Below are 20,599 nucleotides of genomic sequence, written 5' to 3'. Positions count from 1 at the left end.
CTGCTTGAAAAGTTTAGACAGAAAGTTAGTTCCTTGGTCTGTCTGGACTACTTTCGGTAAACCAAAAGTAGTGAAGAACTTTGTTAAAACTTTAATCACCAAAGGTGCAGTTATTCTTCTGAGTGGGACAGCTTCTGGAAAACGAGTCGAAGTACACATTGCAGTCAGTAAAAACTGATTACCATTCTTTGTCTTGGGCAATGGACCAACACAGTCCACAATGACACGTTCAAAAGGTTCACCAAGTACTGGTATAGGATGAAGAGGAGCTATAGGAACTGTCTGGTTTGGCTTTCCTGCAATCTTACATGTTTTACAAGTGCGGCAAAACTCAACTATATCAGCCTTCAATCCTGGCGAAAAGAAATGGTTGAGTATCTTGTTGTACGTTTTTGTAACTCCCAAATGACCAGACAGAGGGTGCTCATGTGCAAGGGAGACTACGTAGTGACGATACTCAAGAGGCACAACAATCTGATAAGTAGTGCTCCAGTCACAGTCATCAGAACAGCTTTCCTCTACGTCCGCTGTTAGACTTGGGTGGGCAGTCCACTTGCGCATCAAGACCCCATCTTCCAAGAAATAAGAAGCCTTTTTATTTCCTGTTTCAGAAAGAGAGCAACAAGGCTTTCACGTGTGACCGGCAAGTCTAACTGTGGGAGATGTAGATCTTTCCACTTCTCAGTAGTATCCTTTGAACCACTTTTAAGATCAATCGGGGTTTGCAAATCATCTGTAGCCAGAGCCTGAGCCAACAAAGAGTCTGACAAATCAATTTCCTCAGCTTTACGTCTTGCTTGAGCCCTGGTGAGAACACAAGCAGGAAAAACAGATGGGAAACATGTTGCTAGGTCGTTGCTCTTCAAGTTTGATTCTGGATCATTTGTTACTTCGGGAACAGGTTGCACTTTTCCACCAGCAATATCATTTCCCAAAATGAACTGCACCCCTTTTATGGGAAGTGAGGGGCGTACTGCCACAGAGAAGATGCCATTAACCAACTTTGACTTGATGTGTACATAATGCAAAGGAGCTTCGACATAGCCCATTTCAACTCCTTGAATCAGAATACTACCATGACAAGAGGAATGGTCACTCAGGGGTAATACATCAGATAAAATCACAGATCTTGACCCTCCCGTATCTCGGAGTATTCGAATGGGTTTTTCATCCTCAGGCTTCCCAGTCAATGACACAGTGCCATCTAAGAGGAAGGGTTTGAAGCAGGGATCAACTCCTTCACTTTGGTCCCTTCTCTCAGCACGGATGGTTTTAATTAAGCCTACTCCTTTTGGTGACTGGTTCTTGCGCTTCAAAGCGGGACATTCAACAACAACATGACCAAGTTTATGACAATAGAAACATTCCCTTTCAGTCCTTGGAGCAAAAGTCTGTCGTGGGCTTGAAGGATCCTTTCGTGGGGGAGGTTCTCTGGTGGTAACTTCACGTTTCTGCACAAAAACAGTTTTATGAGTCAGCACAAATTCATCAGCTATCACAGCTGCTTCTTTCAAAGTGGAAACCTTCTGTTCATTAAGGTGTACGACAATGCGTTCTGGCAGGCCATTTTTGAACTCTTCCAGCAGTATCAGTTCACGTAAGGAGTTGTAGTCAGGAACTTTACTTGCTGTTATCCATCTATCAAAAAGAGTAGCTTTTTCACGAGCAAACTCTACAAAAGTCTGATTTGCTGTTCTTTTGTGATTGCGAAAGTATTGCCTATACGCTTCGGGAACAAGTTCATAAGCAGCAAGGATAGCAGACTTCACTACATCATATTTCAAACTTTCTTCCAAAGACAAAGCAGAACAGACTTCTTGTGCTTTGCCTACCAATTTGCACTGAAGAAGCAATGGCCAAACTTCTCTCGGCCAGTGCAATGGGGCAGCAACACGTTCAAACACATTGAAATATGTATCAACTTCTGATTCACGAAATGGAGGTACCAACACAATGTTTTTACTCACATTGAAACCACCTGGGTTTACATGGGAGGAGGTTGTTTCATCAACAGATGAATTTGCAGAACTAGGTTGAGTAGTAGTACTTCTTGAAGTCTGTGCCTGTAAGTCCAACTGACGCAGTCTGACCTCCCTTTCAATCTGCAACTCCAGCTCCAACCTTTTCAGCTTTAACACCTTTTCTGTCTCTGCTTCCAACCTGCGAAGTTCCAACTCTGCCTGACAAGCTTGGGCTTTATCCTGAGCCTCAAATTGTAATTTAGCCAAACGTACCTTGAGTAATACTTCTTGTCTTGAACGAGGAGAAGATGGAGTAGCAAAAGAAGGTGAGCCATTAGTGCTTAAATTTTCCACCGTTTGTTGCTCCACAGCAGCAGGGTTTTGCCCTTCGTCCTTTAACACAGCAGGCTTCACTCCTTCATTAGGGGTCCTGTCAAGAGGAACTGGCAAACGAGGTGATTTAGAAACAGGAAGCAGGCCTTCTTCCACAAGTTTGTTTGAAACAGCAGTTTTCAAGTCCTCTTTCACCATTTGCCTTGATACATTTAACTCAAAGTGTGCTGCTATAGCAAACAAATCACGTTTTCTACATGCATTTAGCTCCTCCCAAGAAGGATTACTCAAAAATTCACTCAAAGCGAAAACACCAGTTGCCATACTAACTACCTCTGCCAAATACACCAGCAGAAACAAACAACTCCAAACCTTCACCATCCACAAATGGATTAACCAGGACTTTTATCCCGGACGAGCCGCCAATTTATGTTACGTCCCCTGGCTAGTCTAGGGGGTTGAAGGGACGAACATAAATGTGGATAGAGAAGGAGGAGCCAAGATGGTAATTTTAAAAGGTTTATTTAATACTGGTGATGGTACGTGGGTTCAGACCGAGGTGTAACGTCAGGGAGAGCCAAGGCCAACATAACAAACAAAACATCCCTGACGTAGAAATAAAAGAAACTTACCTAACTCCAAAGAAACAAAATATACAACCTATAACCATAACCTACCTAACAACACATAAACAGGAGAAAACAGGGTGTCAAAACAAAAGGCAGCTCTCCCCTACAAGCAGTCTGAACATGAAACAATAATGCTCACACAAAATACAAAGGCATGCAAGCCTGCACAAGTATGGCAACCAAAATGGCCAGAGGGCCCAGAAGCACAGCTCCACAGGCCTTAAATAGTGCTCTGCTGATTACCAATCAGCCAGACTCTGCGCAACATCCAATCAGGACAGAGGAGGTGGAGCCTGGACAAAACAAAGGGTTAATAGGGAGAAGAGACATCCTCCTGGGGGATTTAACATCTGCAATTTGTAGCAGATCTACTGACTGTCACAGAGCAGCTGGAGCAGTCTCGAATGCAGGTCAGTCCACTGCTGCCCCCTGTGGCCAAGTGCCATAGCTACTGCTGGATGAACTCGTGACACATCTGCACCTGTTTCTATGAACACATTGAGTCTGAGTGGCTGCACTTACACTGGTGCATTCAAACATATTGAAAGATGGCAGCAATGTGGATTGTCAAGACTCAAACCAACCGTTGAGCAAAGACAGCAGCATCACTTGTTTCTGTTTGTTATACAGCCAGATTTACTCGTGACACACATGTGCAGCTGCTTTATCACCTATTCTGAATTTGTTTCAAGCACAATACATTTGTTACACATGTTGGGATATTGTGTTTGTTTTAAATGTTATATACCTGTGTGGTATGTGACTTGTGTTGCCATGACGCCAGGTCTCTCTTGGAAATGAGATTTTTAATCTCAATGAGATTTTTTTTTACCTGGATAAATAAAGGACTAATTTATAACTTTCAGTGTTTTCCGGTCTTCCAAAGGAAAAAAAACCTTCAACTACATGACATGCAGTTGTGTATTTGTTTTCACCTTATCATACACTTGAAGTTTTACAAATCACCACTTCTTTAGTGAATATCATTTCAGTCTCAGACAATCTCGTTTCTCTTACAGAGGTTGAATGCACCTTCTGTGGATGGCGGTACCACACAGTGTGCGTGGACTTCCCCTGCACAGAAGGCAACTACAAATGCTGTGAATGCTAAATAAACAGAAACAAATGATCCCTGTTGTCTTTGCTTGATGATTGGTTTGAGTCTTGACAATCCACATTGCTGGCGTTGCATCTTTCAATGCCAGCAATGGCAGGTATCAGTGCTCAAACCTTTTGTGTTTGTTTCCAACAAGTTGCCCACCTCGGGAAACAAAAATGTGTTCTTTTACTTGTCAGATGAACATATGAGACACTTTGACTCTTCAGTGCAGTGTGGAGCCTAACAAAGATCTGTTTTGTGTCCCAGCTGATCAGCAGGAGGAGGAGAGTCTGACGGAGCAGCAGAGGAACATTTTCAGCTACTTGGACTCAGCTCAGCCACTACAGAGGAAACAATGAGCTCAACACAGAAGGTGACAGACAGAGCAGGACCATATGACCAAAGATATTTATCACCATATACATTTGAACATTTGCCATAACGATGTAGCTGACGATAGAATTGACACCAGACAAAATACTTTACAGCTGCACAACTTTATTAAAAACCCATCGATGTATTTTCACTGAAACAAGCAGCTGTTGTTTATGTGCATTAAAGTTATATAAAAATGTAACAGTGCAAATGCAAATTCCTCGCTGACAGTTTAACCAAAAGGCGTTTCCACTGGAAACTGGCCGACACATCCTGAGCATAACCATGTATAATATCCACTAAACTTCAGAAGAGGTTATACAGTCGTGGCCAAAAGGTTTGAGAATTGCATAAATATTGGAACCTGGAGAAGTTGCTGCTTAAGTTTTTATAATAGCATTTTGCCTGCACTCCAGAATGTTATGAGGAGTGATCAGATGAACTGCATCGTCCTTCTTTGCCATGAAAACGAACTTAATCCCCAAAAAGCCTTACCACTGCATTTCATTGCTGTCATCAAAGGACCTGCTGAGACCATTTCAGTGATCGTCTTCTTAACTCAGGTGAGAATGTTGGCGAGCACGAGGCTGGAGATCATCATGGCTGTATCCCGATTCAGGTTCTGCAGCTTTAAAGTCCTCAAGGGCCGCAGACTCAAAGACCGCTAAGGCCGAAGTGCGAGGCTCGTAGGCTCGTGAAATGGGACGTCTAGCCTCCGTCGCGCTGCCCAGGTTGCCTAGCAACCATGATACTAACAGCTGGAAACGTTTCATACAGCTTTGTTTGACAGAAATGAAGGAGAACATATTTAGTTCATTTGTTTCTACATGAGCTCTGTGTGATTTGATGAGTATCTGAGGCTGAGACCACAGGACTGTGAAACATGATTGTTGGGCTTCATTTCTGTGCTGAACAGTCGTTTAAGATTAGCTGTAAATAACAATTAGCTGATGTTGTTCATGAGACTAAAGTCATCTCACTGTGGTAATGTAAATATAATATGGCCAATATTATAGTTATTATATTAATCACTTCACTCACAGACAAGTATCTGTGACAGTGTGTATACAGATGTATCATATATAAGAGACAAATATTGTTCGTTTAATATGTTGGTACTAAATTTGGCTCAGTGCTTACATATATGTGTAAAAAGCAAATGTAGGAGCTGTGATAACTGTGTCTGATAGAATGAAGAGTAGACTGATATATGAAATATTCCTTTATTGGGTGAGAAAATCAGACCATGTCATAACTGCTGTAAGTCACACAGAATAGATATCAGAGCCTTAAACAGGCTGACTTCTGCTAAATGGGTCAAACTGGGCAGAAGGTCTACAAACACATAACATCCTTATAGAATATGATGTAACACTATAGATCAACTTAGCTCAGAATATATAAAGCATATAAACAGTTACAGCAATATGATGCAACAAACACAGCAGCTACTGATCCAAAATACTCAAAGCTTCATAGAACTGAAACCAACATTTATTTTTAGCTCCATTCTGCTGCTGATACAGACTTTAGGTTTCTGAACATTAAACTTGTTGCTGCCTTTCATAGTGTGTAACTTGAAGGCCCTGAGTACTCTGAGTACTTTCTCCCACACTGAAAACACTGGGATGATCACATTATGTGAACATTACCTAATAAGACTGATTCAGCACAGACAGTTATGTTAAACTTTCCTAGCAGTCCTTCACAAACAGGGAACAGTCTGTCTATTCTCTCCATCTGTCAGCTGCTGCTGGCTCTTCCTCCTCCTCTTCCTCACACACTGCTGAGTTTGTCCTGGTGGATCATCAGGGCTGCAAAGCCTCACAGATGATGTGCAGCAGTGGCTCCCTCAGTCTGTCCTCACTCTGGACACTTGCAGTCGTCACACATGGAAATCAAATGTGTGATAAGCTGCAGGATTCAAACACAAGTGTAACTTATAAACACATGTTCATACTTTTATTCCACAATCAGAGAGAAAGAAACAGAGAGAGAGTGCAGGACAGACAGACAGGTGACAGTCTCAGGTGTACACACTGCTACACAACAGCACCAGAGAAGCAGGATTTAGTGTTTGTGTTATTACGAGTGTAAACAAGAAGAGTTCCAGATGGTGCAGTGGACACATGTGTGACTGCTGTGATTAAAGCATCTTTCTTTCAGCTTAACGAGTGAACCGTCAGCTCGTTCAAACACACGTTAAAGTGCGTTTGGCTCGACACCACTGAACAGAGGCAGCAATATAACACAGCTAACATTAACAGTGCAGTGAATCCTGCTTGTGCCGTGATGTTCAGGACTGCAAACCGAGCAGCATCACTGACTTTCAGCTTGTTGTGTTTGTGGATATATGACTGACTTTAATTATCCATAAAATCATCACATTCTCTGTCAGATTAAGGTCGACTATTGAACGGCGTATATTTTAAAGGCTTTAAAACCAAGTTAACGCTGAAAGTACAAACATCACTAATGTCACATAACTCTGCCGACAAGGCATAGCTATGGCTATGAAATGCTCTTTGTGTATCACTTCTTCATTATGAAAGATGTCATTAATGCACTAGTAATGTCTCATCTGGAGTATTGTTCAATCATTTGGTCAGCAGCTAATAAGACAGATCTTAACAGACTTCAGTTAGTCCAGAATAAGGCGTCCAGATTAGTGTGAAGATGTTCATACTATACTAATATTGATAAAATGCATAATAACCTTTCTTGGCTTCCTGTACAGGCTAAAATATTCTATGGCTTACTTGTAGTTCTAAAGAAAGCAATTCTGTTAAACACACCACATTTATTCTGCTCAGCTGCAGTATCCAGATGAAATACATCATCATATTACACAGTTTTCAACAAACTGCAACTTAGTAAATGCTCGAGTTAAAAGTAACGTTTTGTAAAACTGTTACATTTAGAGCAACTTTTAAGTGGAATAAGTTGCCTTAAAAAATTAGAGAATTATTCAAAACTTCAATGAAGACTTAAAAGCCGATTTACAGAGCTTTTAGTTGTTGTAAATATTGTAAGACATGATTTGTTTTTGAAATTTGTGTAATGTGCCTCAATGTTATTGATATTATTATTATTATTATTGATTGCTTATATTTGAACAATTGTGAAACCTCACTGTGGATGTAAGAGTGAAATTATGTGGATATCTTGAATCCACTTTATTGTGTAATATTTTATGTGAGTATTTGACGGAAGACGAGCAACATCTGTTGTGGAAGCTAACGGGGTTCCTTTAGAATAAACAAACATAGGATTTATTATCACTGAATAATTCTGTATAAATCTATACAAATTATAGAAATATGTAATAGGAAACAACAAAATAATCTAAATTATAAAAGTGTGTGTGTGTGTGTGTGTGTGTGTGTGTGTGTGTGTGTGTGTGTGTGTGTGTGTGCATGATTTTAGTGTTTGAACAGTCATGAATTATCTTTAACAGCAGGTTGGATGTAATGTGTTAGAACTACCAGCAGGTGGGGATAAGAGACCTTTAAGGTGTTTGGTGCCACGCTCCACCTTCAGGTTTAAAACTAGTGTTAATGGAGTTTGAAGGTTGAGTTTGTTCCACGACTGCATTTCACTCACTGCCTCTGTTTGTATCTCTGTCACTGCAGGACCAACATGGAGCCAGAAGTCAGCGCTCTCAGGAGGCCGACAAACCTCACAGAAGAAAGGGAGAGAAAAAACACACCTGTGACGAGTGTGGGAAGGGTTTTACCGTGAGGGCTAAACTAAAACAGCATCAGGTCATCCACACTGGAGAGAGACCGTTCAGCTGTGACTTGTGTGGAAAGTCTTTTTCCTTCAAGGGTTCCCTAAAAACACACCAACTCATCCACAGTGGAGTTAAAGCGTACAGCTGTGATCAGTGTGGCAGAGCTTTTACTCAAAGTAGCCACTTACAGAGTCATCTAGTTACCCACTCTGGAATTAAGGCATACAGCTGTGACGAGTGTGGGATGGAGTTTACTCTGAAGGCTTCACTAAAACATCATCAGGTCATCCACACTGGAGAGAGACAGTTCAGCTGTGACTTGTGTGGAAAGTCTTTTTCCTTCAAGGGTTCCCTAAAAACACACCAACTCATCCACAGTGGAGTTAAAGCGTACAGCTGTGGTCAGTGTGGCAGAGCTTTTACTCACAGTAGCCACTTACAGAGTCATCTAGTTACCCACTCTGGAATTAAGCCATACAGCTGTGATCAGTGTGGCAGAGCTTTTACTCGCAGTAGCAGCTTACAGAAGCATCTAGTTACCCACTCTGGAATTAAGGCATACAGCTGTGACGAGTGTGGGAAGGGTTTTACTGAGAAGGCTTCACTAAAACAGCATCAGGTCATCCACACTGGAGAGAGACCGTTCAGCTGTGACTTGTGTGGAAAGTCTTTTTCCTTCAAGCGTTCCCTAAAACAACACCAACTCATCCACAGTGGAGTTAAAGCGTACAGCTGTGATCAGTGTGGCAGAGCTTTTACTCACAGTAGCCACTTACAGAGGCATCTAGTTACCCACTCTGGAATTAAGGCATACAGCTGTGATCAGTGTGGCAGAGCTTTTACTCAAAGTAGCCACTTACAGAGTCATCTAGTTACCCACTCTGGAATTAAGGCATACAGCTGTGACATCTGTGGAAAAACTTTCAGCCAGAGAGGGTACCGAAATACACACCTACGCATTCACACCAGACATGATGTGTACTGCTGTGAACAGTGTGGCAAAGAGTTTACAACAGACGCACAGTTACAACGACACATGTTTACCCACACTGAGGAGAGACCTTATCAATGTGACCTGTGTGAGAAGACTTTTAAATCTCCACATGACCTGAGACAACACCAACAGATCCACACCAGAAAGAGACTCTACAAGTGCAGACACTGTGAGAGAAGCTTCTCACATTCACGTAGTCGTAACATTCATGAACGTACACACATGGAAGGAAACTACAGCTGTGACCAGTGTGACAAGAGCTTCAGGAATCTCAGTTCATACTCTGCACACAAACGATCCCACGTTACTAATAAACTGTTTCACTGTTACCAATGTGCCCAAACATTCACCTCATTGTCTGCTCTGTGCAAACATCAGCGCGATCACTCAGGGCTGAAATCACTCCCATCACTGGATCACAGTGAATCTGAAGACACAGAAAGATCCTCTGGTTTCTGTGTCAGACTCAAAAAGCTTGAGATCAGGCTCCACAGAGTTCAGATAGAATCTCCTGTAAAAATCTGATGAGGCAGCTGTGAATCAAACTCTTCCCCTAGTTCCATTTTAAGCTTTCAAAACTGTCCTACTGTAGTGTTCACGTCAAGTGGTTAGCTTTCTTTTCATCAGTTGGTTGAAAACTGTTTCCTATTATAAAGTTTTTGTTTTAATGTATTTTGATCAGTTTGACCAGTTTTTAAATGACCATGAACACTGACCGTATTGTATCTGTACAGCATGTTTTTCTATTAGACAGATTTGTAACAGAGGCCTTGCTCTCAGTAAGTTTGAAATCCTTTTCTGATTTATTTTGTAATCTCTGATCTTTTTGTATCCTGCTCAGTTTGCATGCTGCCTGTAGGAGTTTCTGTCTTTGTATTTGAAGAGAATTCATTGAATATACTCAGCTGCTTCCCTTTGGTGCCTCACACATCACTGAAGTTTTTCAGTGTCCAGTTATTTGTTTTTAATAGCTGTTTGAATTCTCTGTATGTTTGACCCTGTAGACTGTTTAATGGACTGCTCGTCTTCCTGTTTGTAACCACTGCCTGTTTAGGACTAAAGATTTGGATTTTTGACTTTAACACAGCCTCTGCGTGTCGTCCCTTTGTGTCCTCGTCCTCTGTGGATGTGTCACAGATGTTTCCATGATAATAACACAGCTTTCCCACAGTGGCTTGCAGCAGCATTTATTCACAGCACATTTGAGAAAGGTTCAGATTAACTCGATGAGTTTATATTCAGAATGATTCTGACAGTGGGCCACTGTGAATTGTGATCTTTCATCAGGTCAATGTTTAAGTTCAGTATTTCAAAGCAGGAGCTATGAACAGTCATCATGTTGGCATTAGAATTATTATTATTAATCATTATTAATAATGTCGTTACTCATGTATAACTTTGATTAGTATACATGAATTTTATCAATAGTAAAAAATAATGAATAATTCATGTATAACTTTTATTGTGTTTTGTATATTAATTATATTTAAATAGAGATGTTGACCCTGTCTCTACAGTAGCATCAGTGTAACATACATTATTGGTCCAAGCTGTCATAAATGGGGAGCCTGATCCTTTATTATGAAAACATGACGAGTATTTTTCTTGTCAGTTGGGAAGAAGTTGGTCTTTTTTTCCTTCTTTTTGCTCAGTTTGTCTTTTCTTTGGTAATTGAAACTCTGATCAAACCTACTCATGTTCACAGCATGTAAAAGCAGCTGACAGTCCGTGGCATTGTTGTTTGTAGAGGTGCAGTGTAGTGGGAGCATAAATCAAAAGAAAACAGGAACATTTATGTAATAAAACATCTGAATGAAAATGAACAGGCCCTTTATGAACTTCAAAGGGATCTGAAAACAACACTTTTTAAAAGAGTATCTTGGGGTGTAGGTGGTCAAAATAGAAAACTGAGCTGAGACTCTAAGTTCAATCCATCCATTGGTTTTTACTTAGGAGGAAGAAATGTCAGGCTGGTGCAGGCTGGTTAGGTGCATGTGGTTATCTTTACCTAAATGAGTTCACTTTGTGGCTGCCAGGTTGGGCAGAAGTACCTGTCCCCTGTTAGGCTTAGCAAGGTTCTCCAGGAGTTTCTCCATGGGTAGAGCTTCTAGCTCCTCCAGCACATCTGTGGCCGTGCAGGCTGCCACTTTCTTGGTTGCTCTTTTTACCCCACTGGTGGATGAGCTGCAATGGTCTCCATTTGTCCCATATGTGTTTACTTCTTCTTCTTCTTTTGCATATTAAACACATTATTCTGTTTCTATGTATTTGCTATGATTTGCTATTTGTTAAGTAACATTGCTTCACTCACTATGCCGGGTTTGTGTGTGGAAGCATTCAGTTGCTGGCAAATCAAACATTCTGCAAATGAAGCTGAATACTCAGTTACATGTTTCTTTACATTTTATTATGTTACAGATTAAGTCATTTGTTCTTACTTTGTTTGTCTTTTCAGTCTTCATGAGGGTCAGGTGTGGGGAAACGCCCGCCCGGCATTTCCTCATTTTAAAGTCCTGCTGATGTCACACATGACATCAGGAGGTCAAACCAAGTGGAGGGGTTTGTTTGTCCATAGAGATGCTTCCTTTTGTTTGTTTTAAGGTTTAAATGGATTTGTTGAATGTGTTTCTTTTCATCAATACTGCCATTTAGTTGTGTAAATGTGCATGTTAGAAGTGTGAAGAGGTTTTGTGTTTAGAAATTGTTAGCAGAGCTGCCCTGTGCAGCATTTATGGCATAATACTTTTAAGGGAGAATAAAAAGTCGACACATACATCTCATTCCTGACGGAGGACTCTACCACAACCCCTCTCCAGTCCATTCACAGAGTCATTGCATGATAAGACATGGATAGGATATGGGCGGGGCCTTTTACCGTCATTTTATTAAGGCACAAAGTACAAACACCTGTGGACACATAATCCAACACCCCCACTTGTACACAGGTTGGGGGGAAAAACAATCCTCCAAAAAAAACATCTTATATTCCAAACACGAATCCAGAGAATTTGTCTAACTTAGACTTTGAGACTGGTTTCGTCATCATATCTGCTACCATTGACTCAGTTGGACAGTAATCAATGAGCACTTTTCTTTCATGTACAGCTGACCTTATAAAATGATATTTCACATCAATGTGTTTACGTCTTTGTCTGTTCACTGGATTCTTTGACAAAGCGATTGTTCCCTGATTGTCCTCCAATATCATAGGTATTTCATACTCAAACTCATCAAGATCTTGAATCAAATAAGTCAAATACATACATTCCTGAACTGTTGCTGCTAATGCCAGGTATTCGGCTTCACAAGTTGATAATGCTGTAGTTGTCTGCTTTTTGGTTTTCCATGATGGTAAATGGCCTGCATTTGTATAGCGCTTTTCTAGTCCATAGGACCCCAAAGCGCTTTACACTACATTCAGTCATTCACCCATTCACACACACATTCACACACTGGCGATAGCAAGCTACATTGTAGCCACAGCTGCCCTGGGGCGCACTGACAGAGGCGAGGCTGCCGGACACAGGCGCCACCGGGCCCTCTGACCACCACCAGTAGGCAAACACGGGGTTAGTATCTTGCTCAAGGATATTTGGCATGCAGCCAGGGTGCAGCCAGGGTGCAGCCTGGGATCGAACCACCGACCTTCTGATTAGTGGCTGACCTGCTCTGCCACCTGAGCTACAGCCACCCCTGATATCAAAGGACCATTTTCATTTAGGCTTACACAATAACCTGTCATACTGCGTCTATCAGAAACATCGGATGCCCAATCTGCATCACTGTATGCTTGTAGACCCAGTTTTCCACTTGAACATTTCCTAAAACACAGTTCTCTCCCTCGACTACCTTTTAAATACCTCAAAACATGTTTCACTGCTGTCCAATCATCAACAGTTGGCGCATTGAAATGTTGTGACAGTTTGCTGACAACATAGCTTAAATCAGGTCGCGTACAATGGCTCAGATAGATAAGACATCCTACCGCTTCACGATATCTCCTCACATCTGGTAATGTCTCGGATTTATCAGAATGAGTCCATTTCTGTTCACAGGGTGTTAATCTTGGCTTACAGTTTTGCATGTTAAATCTCTTTAAAATGTTCTCAATATATATTTTCTGTGACATTCTGACACATTCTTTTTCTTGAATAAAATCTATTCCTAGAAAATGGTTAAGCTTCCCCAGATCTTTCATTTGGAATTTAGAAGAGAGCATTTCTTTCACGCCTGAAAGCACATTTTCATTGTTAGCTGCAATGAGTAAATCATCCACCCACACTATGATGATTACCTTTTCACTTTCAGTCTCTTTTGAATACACACAATGATCAGCAATATTTTGTCTAAATCCACAACTGCTTAAATAGTCATGTAAGGTTTGATTCCAGTTACGACCCGATTGCTTCAGCCCATAAAGTGATTTCTTTAGTCTGTACACCAGTTTATTAGTCTCACTTGATTCTATCTCAAAACCTTCTGGTTGTTGTATATATATTTCTTCATTTATTGGTGCATGTAAATAGGTGGTTTTTACATCCATCTGGTGAACCAACATATCATCCTGAACCACTTTCTGCATCAAAACTCTCACACTCGATAAATTAGCAGTCGGTGAAAAAGTCTCCTCATAATCAACTCCTTTCGTTTGACTAAAACCTTTAGCCGCAAATCGAGCTTTATATCTGTCTGATCCGTCTGAGTTCTTTTTAACGGCATAAACCCATTTACCCCCCACTGCTTTCTTACCCTCTGGTAAGGTGGTTAAAGTAAATGTGTCATTCTCCTTAAGGGATTGAATTTCTTCATTCATCGCTCTTTCCCATTCTTTTGACTCACTTGACACAATAGCTTCGCTAAATGATGTGGGTATTTCACACAACAATCTGTAGCAATAATCAACACTGGTTTGCATCTGTTCATTTTCACACTCTTTCACATCCGTGATATAATCACTCAAATAATCAGGTCTCTTTCTGATTCTGGATGGATAACGTGTAGCTCCAGCATCTACTTTATCATCAGTTTTAACCTCAGACTCAGTTTGACTGCTTTCACTACCATCCTGAACATCCTCATCCTTCGTCTGTTTGGACCCACCATCTTTTCTGGATTCATAAACCTCATCTTCACACATCTGATCACTCTGTGTTTGTTGATCCATTGTCACGGGATTTAGTATTTTTATCAATCTGTGCTTTTCAACTTTCCCGGTTTTTGGGAAATAGATCAAATATGCTGGACTATTTTTGTCATATCCCAAGAAAACACCTTTGTCGCATCTTGGATCCAGCTTTCCCCTATTTTGTTTATAAGCATAGCACAATGATCCGAATTTCTTCATTCTAGAAAGATCAGGTCTTTTTCCAGTTAACATCTTATACGCTGTCTGACCTGTGCGTTTATTAAAACACCGGTTCCGAATCACTCCCGCGGTTTGTACTGCATATGGCCATAAAGACTTTGGCAATTCGCTCTCAACTAACATGCATCTCGCCATGTCAAAAAGTGTACGCCAGTTCCACTCTGCTGTTCCATTTTGATGAGGCGAATATGGCGCCGAAGTTTCCTGCCCAATGCCGTGTCTACTTAATAAATCTCTGAACTGTCTGCTTGTAAATTCAGTTCCATTATCAGAACGAAAGCACTTGATTTTCCCATACGATGCCACCTCTGCAATAAATCTTTCAGTTGCCTGAGTTGTATCACTTTTGTGTTTCAGATTATATACAAATGTTGCACCTGAATAATCATCAACAAACGACAAAACATACTTAAACCCTTCTTTAGAGTTTGGCGTAATCGGACCAGCTAAATCCGTATGTACCAACTCTAATGCTGTCCTGGCCTTTTCATCGGGTTCTCGGTTCCTAGTTTGGATAAACTTCCCTTGTATACAGGCTTCACATTGCATGTTTTTGTTGATTTTACCCTTAATGTCCATTCCATCGACGACATTTTGCAAATTTTGAACATCCTCATAATTACAGTGCCCTAGGATTTCATGCCACGTTTGCATATCAAAACATCCATTACATTTCTCTTCAAACTCTTGCACAGTATTTATAAAGAACAGTCTCTCATGTTCACATATAGGGAATTTTGTTCCATCAACATGTTTAAGAAAACTGTCCCCGTGTTTGAAAACCACAGTGGCTCCGTTACTAGTAGCTGCTTTTACTGACAAAATGTCCTGTGGAAACGATGGAATGTAGAGTGCTTGTTTCAATGTTACCTTGTGACTTCGTCCTTTACTGTCAATCATACTTATCTCAGCATCTCCTCGCCGCTTTGCAGCTCCTCTGCTCCGCCTTCTGTCAGCCAACTCTACACAATGAGCCTCGGGTCGAAATGTATCATCAAACGTCTTAAAACTCTCGAGCTTCGTAAAGATATGTGACGTCGCTCCCGTATCCACCAGTAGCTGATTGTTCAGCATCTCCCGGCCGCCGTTCGGAGCCCGTCTTGAACGCGTAGTCCTTCTCCATAACCCCTCTCGCTTCATCCCGTCTCAGCTTCCTTCTACAGGTCGCATCTTTGTGTGTACTACTCCGGCAAAAACTGCACCATACTCTGGATCGGCACGTTCTTGCAGTGTGTCCCTTTAGTCCACATTTAAAACACACAATCTCATTATTCTTTGATCTTCGGTCGTCTGCTCGCCAAAAAGTAGAATCCTGATCTAATTGCACTTTTGTCCTCATTACGTTGTCATCTGTTACAGCCGCACGCATTCTCTCGGTTTCTTCATAACTTCTGAGTTTTACTTTAAACTCTGAGAATGTGATTTTTGCTTCGCTCTGTGTAACGTGCACAATCAGGGGTTTAAACGTCTCTGGTAGACCTTTCATTATCATTGCGATCAGAAGTCCATCAGTTAATTGCTCACCCGCATTTTTTAACGCTGTGATAATTGCTTCTGCTCGGATAATATAGTCCGTCACACTTTCATTCTTTTCATTTGTGAGAGAAGTAAGTTCGGTGTACAGACTTATGATCCTTGGCTTGCCCACTCCTGCATAATGACCTCTCAAAATTCTTAGAGCTTTCCGTCCGTCATCAACTGCATCTCTCATAACTAACGATAAACTTTTGTCATCTAGAAAGTGTATCAACTCTGCATATGCTTCTGCATTTTTGTCATCATCTTCACCTTCGGCTTCTCCATCACCCTCAGCCTTCAAGATGACATCTTTCAAACCTTGTAGTCTGAGATGACCAAGGAACTTTGTTTCCCATATCTCATATTTCCTTTCATCTCCATCAAACTGCAAACAGGAATATCGACTACCCGACTCTGCCGTGCGTCTGCTCATGATGCTCAAAATCGCTTACTCACTCAATCGTGCCAAACTTTTAACACCTGCCGGTATCTTGTGGTTTCAGGAAACGCTGCCCTTCCTTTGGCAGTTACAGGACCTCCTCTTTACTGCTGTCTGGGCCCATAACCTGTTAGCAGAGCTGCCCTGTGCAGCATTTATGGCATAATACTTTTAAGGGAGAATAAAAAGTCGACACACACATCTCATTCCTGACAGAGGACTCTACCACAACCCCTCTCCAGTCCATTCACAGAGTCATTGCATGATAAGACATGGATAGGATATGGGCGGGGCCTTTTACCGTCATTTTATTAAGGCACAAAGTACAAACACCTGTGGACACATAATCCAACAGAAATGTATAGAAACCAATCATTTACTGACAGCATGTCTGATGGAAATAAGTGCAGATTATGTATGAAGTCTAACTGCACACAGTAACTGTGTTACAATAAGGACTTAACAGCGCCCTCTGCTGGAGTGTTTCAGTACTGCGTTAACTAGAATACACCACCTCCTCCTCACACCACCTGCTACAGCTCTACTCTTCTATGACTACAGTCATCCACAGCACTGATGTGAGGTCACATGGTTCATATGTAAGGAGCACAGCTGACCTCAGGTCAGTTTAATGACTGTGAGCAGCAGCTGTGTTATTGTCACTGTGACAGGGAGACACTCTCAGACACAGCGCTCATGTCAGCTTGTTCTCATGCAGGAGGATCAGGAGCTCCATGTTTGTCTTTCTGTTTGAATCATGATGTGTTTGTGCCATCAGAGTCTGTCATGAGTACTCAGGGTTTCACAGCAGCTCTTCTGGATGCTGACGAGGACTCCAACCTCATGTTTCACCTCTCTGAGCTTCTGATGTCTGTGAACACTCGTGTTTCTTCTCTGGGCTCATCTGGACAAAAACACCTTTCTGTGTTTGGCTGCAGCCTCATTCTGACTGACAGGAAGTGTGTTATCCATGAGCTGCACTTCTGTGAGGAAGTTTCCTGCTGTGTTTCCTGTCTGTGGACAAACACGAGTGTTCCAGCTGAGGACTTGGTTCCTTCCACCTGTCCATACAGGACATCACGCTGTCTGCAGCTCTGTAAATGCAGCTCCAGGTCCTTCCACGTGCTGCTCTGTATTTGTGCAGTTTGTAGTGTGTCCTGGGAAACGTAGCACACATGGTGTTCTTCTGCTGTTTCCTCCTTTCACTGAGTGTGAAACACTGACGCTGTGCTGTTGTTCACAGAGGGGAGCTGATTCTAGCTGCAGCTGGACTCTGTCATCTAACTGAATGTGTTGGTGCTGATCACGGGGCTCTGAGGGGGGAGCAGCAGGAGGACTCTGGATGCTGACGTCAGTGTATCTGTGGAAGCTCCCACAGCGTGTCTGTCATTCAATATTGTGCTGTATATTGTATCTATGCAAAGATGAACAGACTGTGTGTTCACTGGTCTCTGTGCTGCAGCTCTGATGTCATCATCACTCCCTCCTCCACCCTCAGCAGTCCCAGCATGCTGCTGTGGTGCACCCCACCCTCACTCTACACCTGAGCCACAGACCACACCCTCCACCTCAATATACACCACAGTTTTCTCTGCTGTGGAAATGAGATCAGGAGGAAATCATCATTATTATTATTTAATAAACGCTCACATTAATGTGGGCTTATTTGTTTCATATTAGAAACATTAGTTGAGTGTTTTTAGTATAAAATGGTCAAAGTCCCTCTTTTTGCTCCTCCCCTCACCTGTGGATGGACGGTGCTGTTACCGTGGTGACAGCTTGGATGTGTTTCAGTCCTGCCTGGTTATCACTGCAGGAATCTTTCACATTTATTACAGGTAATAACTCTGATTTTTCTGTGTATTATGAACCAAATGTATCCTGATACACACAGAGATGGATGAGCAGAGGTCACATGATGAAGAACAAACATGGAGTCTTTGATTTATTTAGATATTTATTGATGAACGCAAACAAACCTGACACTGAACCATCGTCCAGCAGAACAAACCTGATCACATGACCTGCTGACCCAAACAGTGCAAAGCTCCATGGCAACAACAACCAACAGCCTCACATATGTTAACAGAGGCTGTTAGAAGCACAGAGTCTTTACAGTCTTTCTCCTGTTTGGACACAGATCTCTGCACATCTTCATCACAGTTACTCACAGACGTGCAGAGTGTGTGGATATCAAAGCTAAGTTTTCCAACCATGTTTGTAGTCTGTACTGGGACTCATGGACATCTCTCTGTGAGCACTCAGTGCTTTAAACAGTCCACAGGTCTCACGTCCTGCTCAGTCTGGTAGCAGATACCTCGTATTGTTCCAGATGTGCTGACATCAGCAGCAGCACAGCTGTGTGATACCATGAATCTCAGTTATTGATCCACACACAGTAAATACAAAGATCAGGATTTCTGAGAGTAATCATTATGAGTCTGAACACATGATCACTGAATGTTAGTCTCCACAATAATAAGCTAACACAAGGGAAACACAGCTTTCAGCTCTTATTTTGAAAACTGGCTTATTTAGAGAGTTGTGATGTGAGCGTGCCTGGCTCTGAGGCACTTGGGTCAGCCTCTGTTGTTTAGAAGTGTTACAGACTGTGAATGACACAGACCTGTCAGTTCCATGTTTGTCTGTAACACAGCTCAGGGCTCCATGCTGAACGCATCCATCCAGTGTTTATTGATCCAGGACTGATACCAGCATGGGATCAATACAACACACAATCACATGTGTCCACGTGATGTGTTTGACCAGCTTTATTCATTAATGATCAATCAGCTTATTTACTGCATCTGAGTCCAGCTTCATTTAAATGATCCAACCATGAAAATGACATCAGTCCTACAGAAGCACTTCATGCTAACAGGAAGTCATTGATTAAGGTGGAATAACACAGAGACACAACCACTCACAGCTAACCTGACCCCACTAACTGCATGTGTTTGGACTGTGGGAGGAAGCCGGAGTACCGGAGAGGACGCACACAAACACGGGAGAACATGAAGCTCTGAAACAAAGATGGTGGATTTGACCTCAGGACCAGGCAGGGTTACGGGGGTCATGACCCCCCAATAATAGATCCAGCTACACTGAAACTGTCAATTTCATTTACTTTTCCTGTTTTAAAGCTATCAGGCTGCTTTGTGGACTCACTCAATACTAAACTAAGATACTTTCAGTGTGAATCATTTGCAGGAACACAGGAGGATTTAAGTGCAGAACTTTTACAGTCTCTTGTCTCAAAAGTTGGTCTAGAACATGCTAACAGCTCTTTTGTTTTTTTCAGTATTTCACGGTGGTTTGATGTAATAAGAAATTTAAAGAAGTCAGACGATAGTTTGTATTTTAGTTCTATGTTTCATAAATCGTGCGTGTGGGATCTAGTAACATTCAGAATAAAATAAGATAATACAGCACTTTGATGGTTGCCTTTGTATTTTCCCAGCGTGCTCAAGGTTGGTTCTCGGCTACATATTACATACAGAATGTTAATGTGTTCACAGCTGGACTCATCCTGAGGAAGGAACATTGGAAAGGTGCTCAGTGCACAACTGGCATCACTGATTTTATGTAAGACCCTGTGTTTTATTGTATTTATTATTTGTAACATTTGAGCTCAAACACTTTTGGGAAGGATGAAAATCGTTTTTCAGGAGGAAGTTTTTCCCTTCTGTCCGACTGCAGTACACACAACACTGCGTTCTCCCACCATTATCACGACTTCTTCAGGCCTGGTGATGAGCGCCCCCTGGTGTCCAGTGTTGAATGACGTCATGAACAGTGAAACATAAACGGTGTCTTTTAATAAAAAATCATGTGTCCTTTCCATGTTTGCATCATGTTTTCTGTAAAAATCAATTCAGTGGTTTCTTGAACTTCTTCATTGTTTGACTCATTTCCAACAGCTGTGAGCTGTGATGGAGTCAGAGGTATTCATCACTGATGTTCGGTGAAGCTGAACTTAATAAACTGTAGAATGATCAGGATTCAGGTTGATGTGTAACACTTCTTGTGAAGCTTTCGGCAAGTGCTTCATATGTGTGTGTGGGCTGAAGCACACACGTGTGAGTCCTCAGAGGTTTTCACAACATCCTGCACACACTTAATAATCCTAGTTTAAGCTTGTGGATCATAATCG

At 41.7% G+C, this 20,599-nt stretch overlaps 1 protein-coding gene across 1 annotated transcript in view; it reads right to left on the bottom strand.

The window, feature by feature from the left end:
• LOC113015885 (NACHT, LRR and PYD domains-containing protein 3-like) overlaps positions 1-20,599 on the bottom strand; it is a 525,401-nt gene that overhangs the window by 496,312 nt on the left and 8,490 nt on the right. The gene's annotated exons all lie outside the window — the stretch shown is intronic.

This window comes from Astatotilapia calliptera, chromosome 3, assembly GCF_900246225.1.
Source record: "Astatotilapia calliptera chromosome 3, fAstCal1.2, whole genome shotgun sequence".
Classification (NCBI taxonomy): domain Eukaryota; kingdom Metazoa; phylum Chordata; class Actinopteri; order Cichliformes; family Cichlidae; genus Astatotilapia; species Astatotilapia calliptera.
The sequence above is the reverse complement of the archived record's forward strand: the minus strand, read 5'-3'. Positions and strand labels throughout refer to the sequence as shown.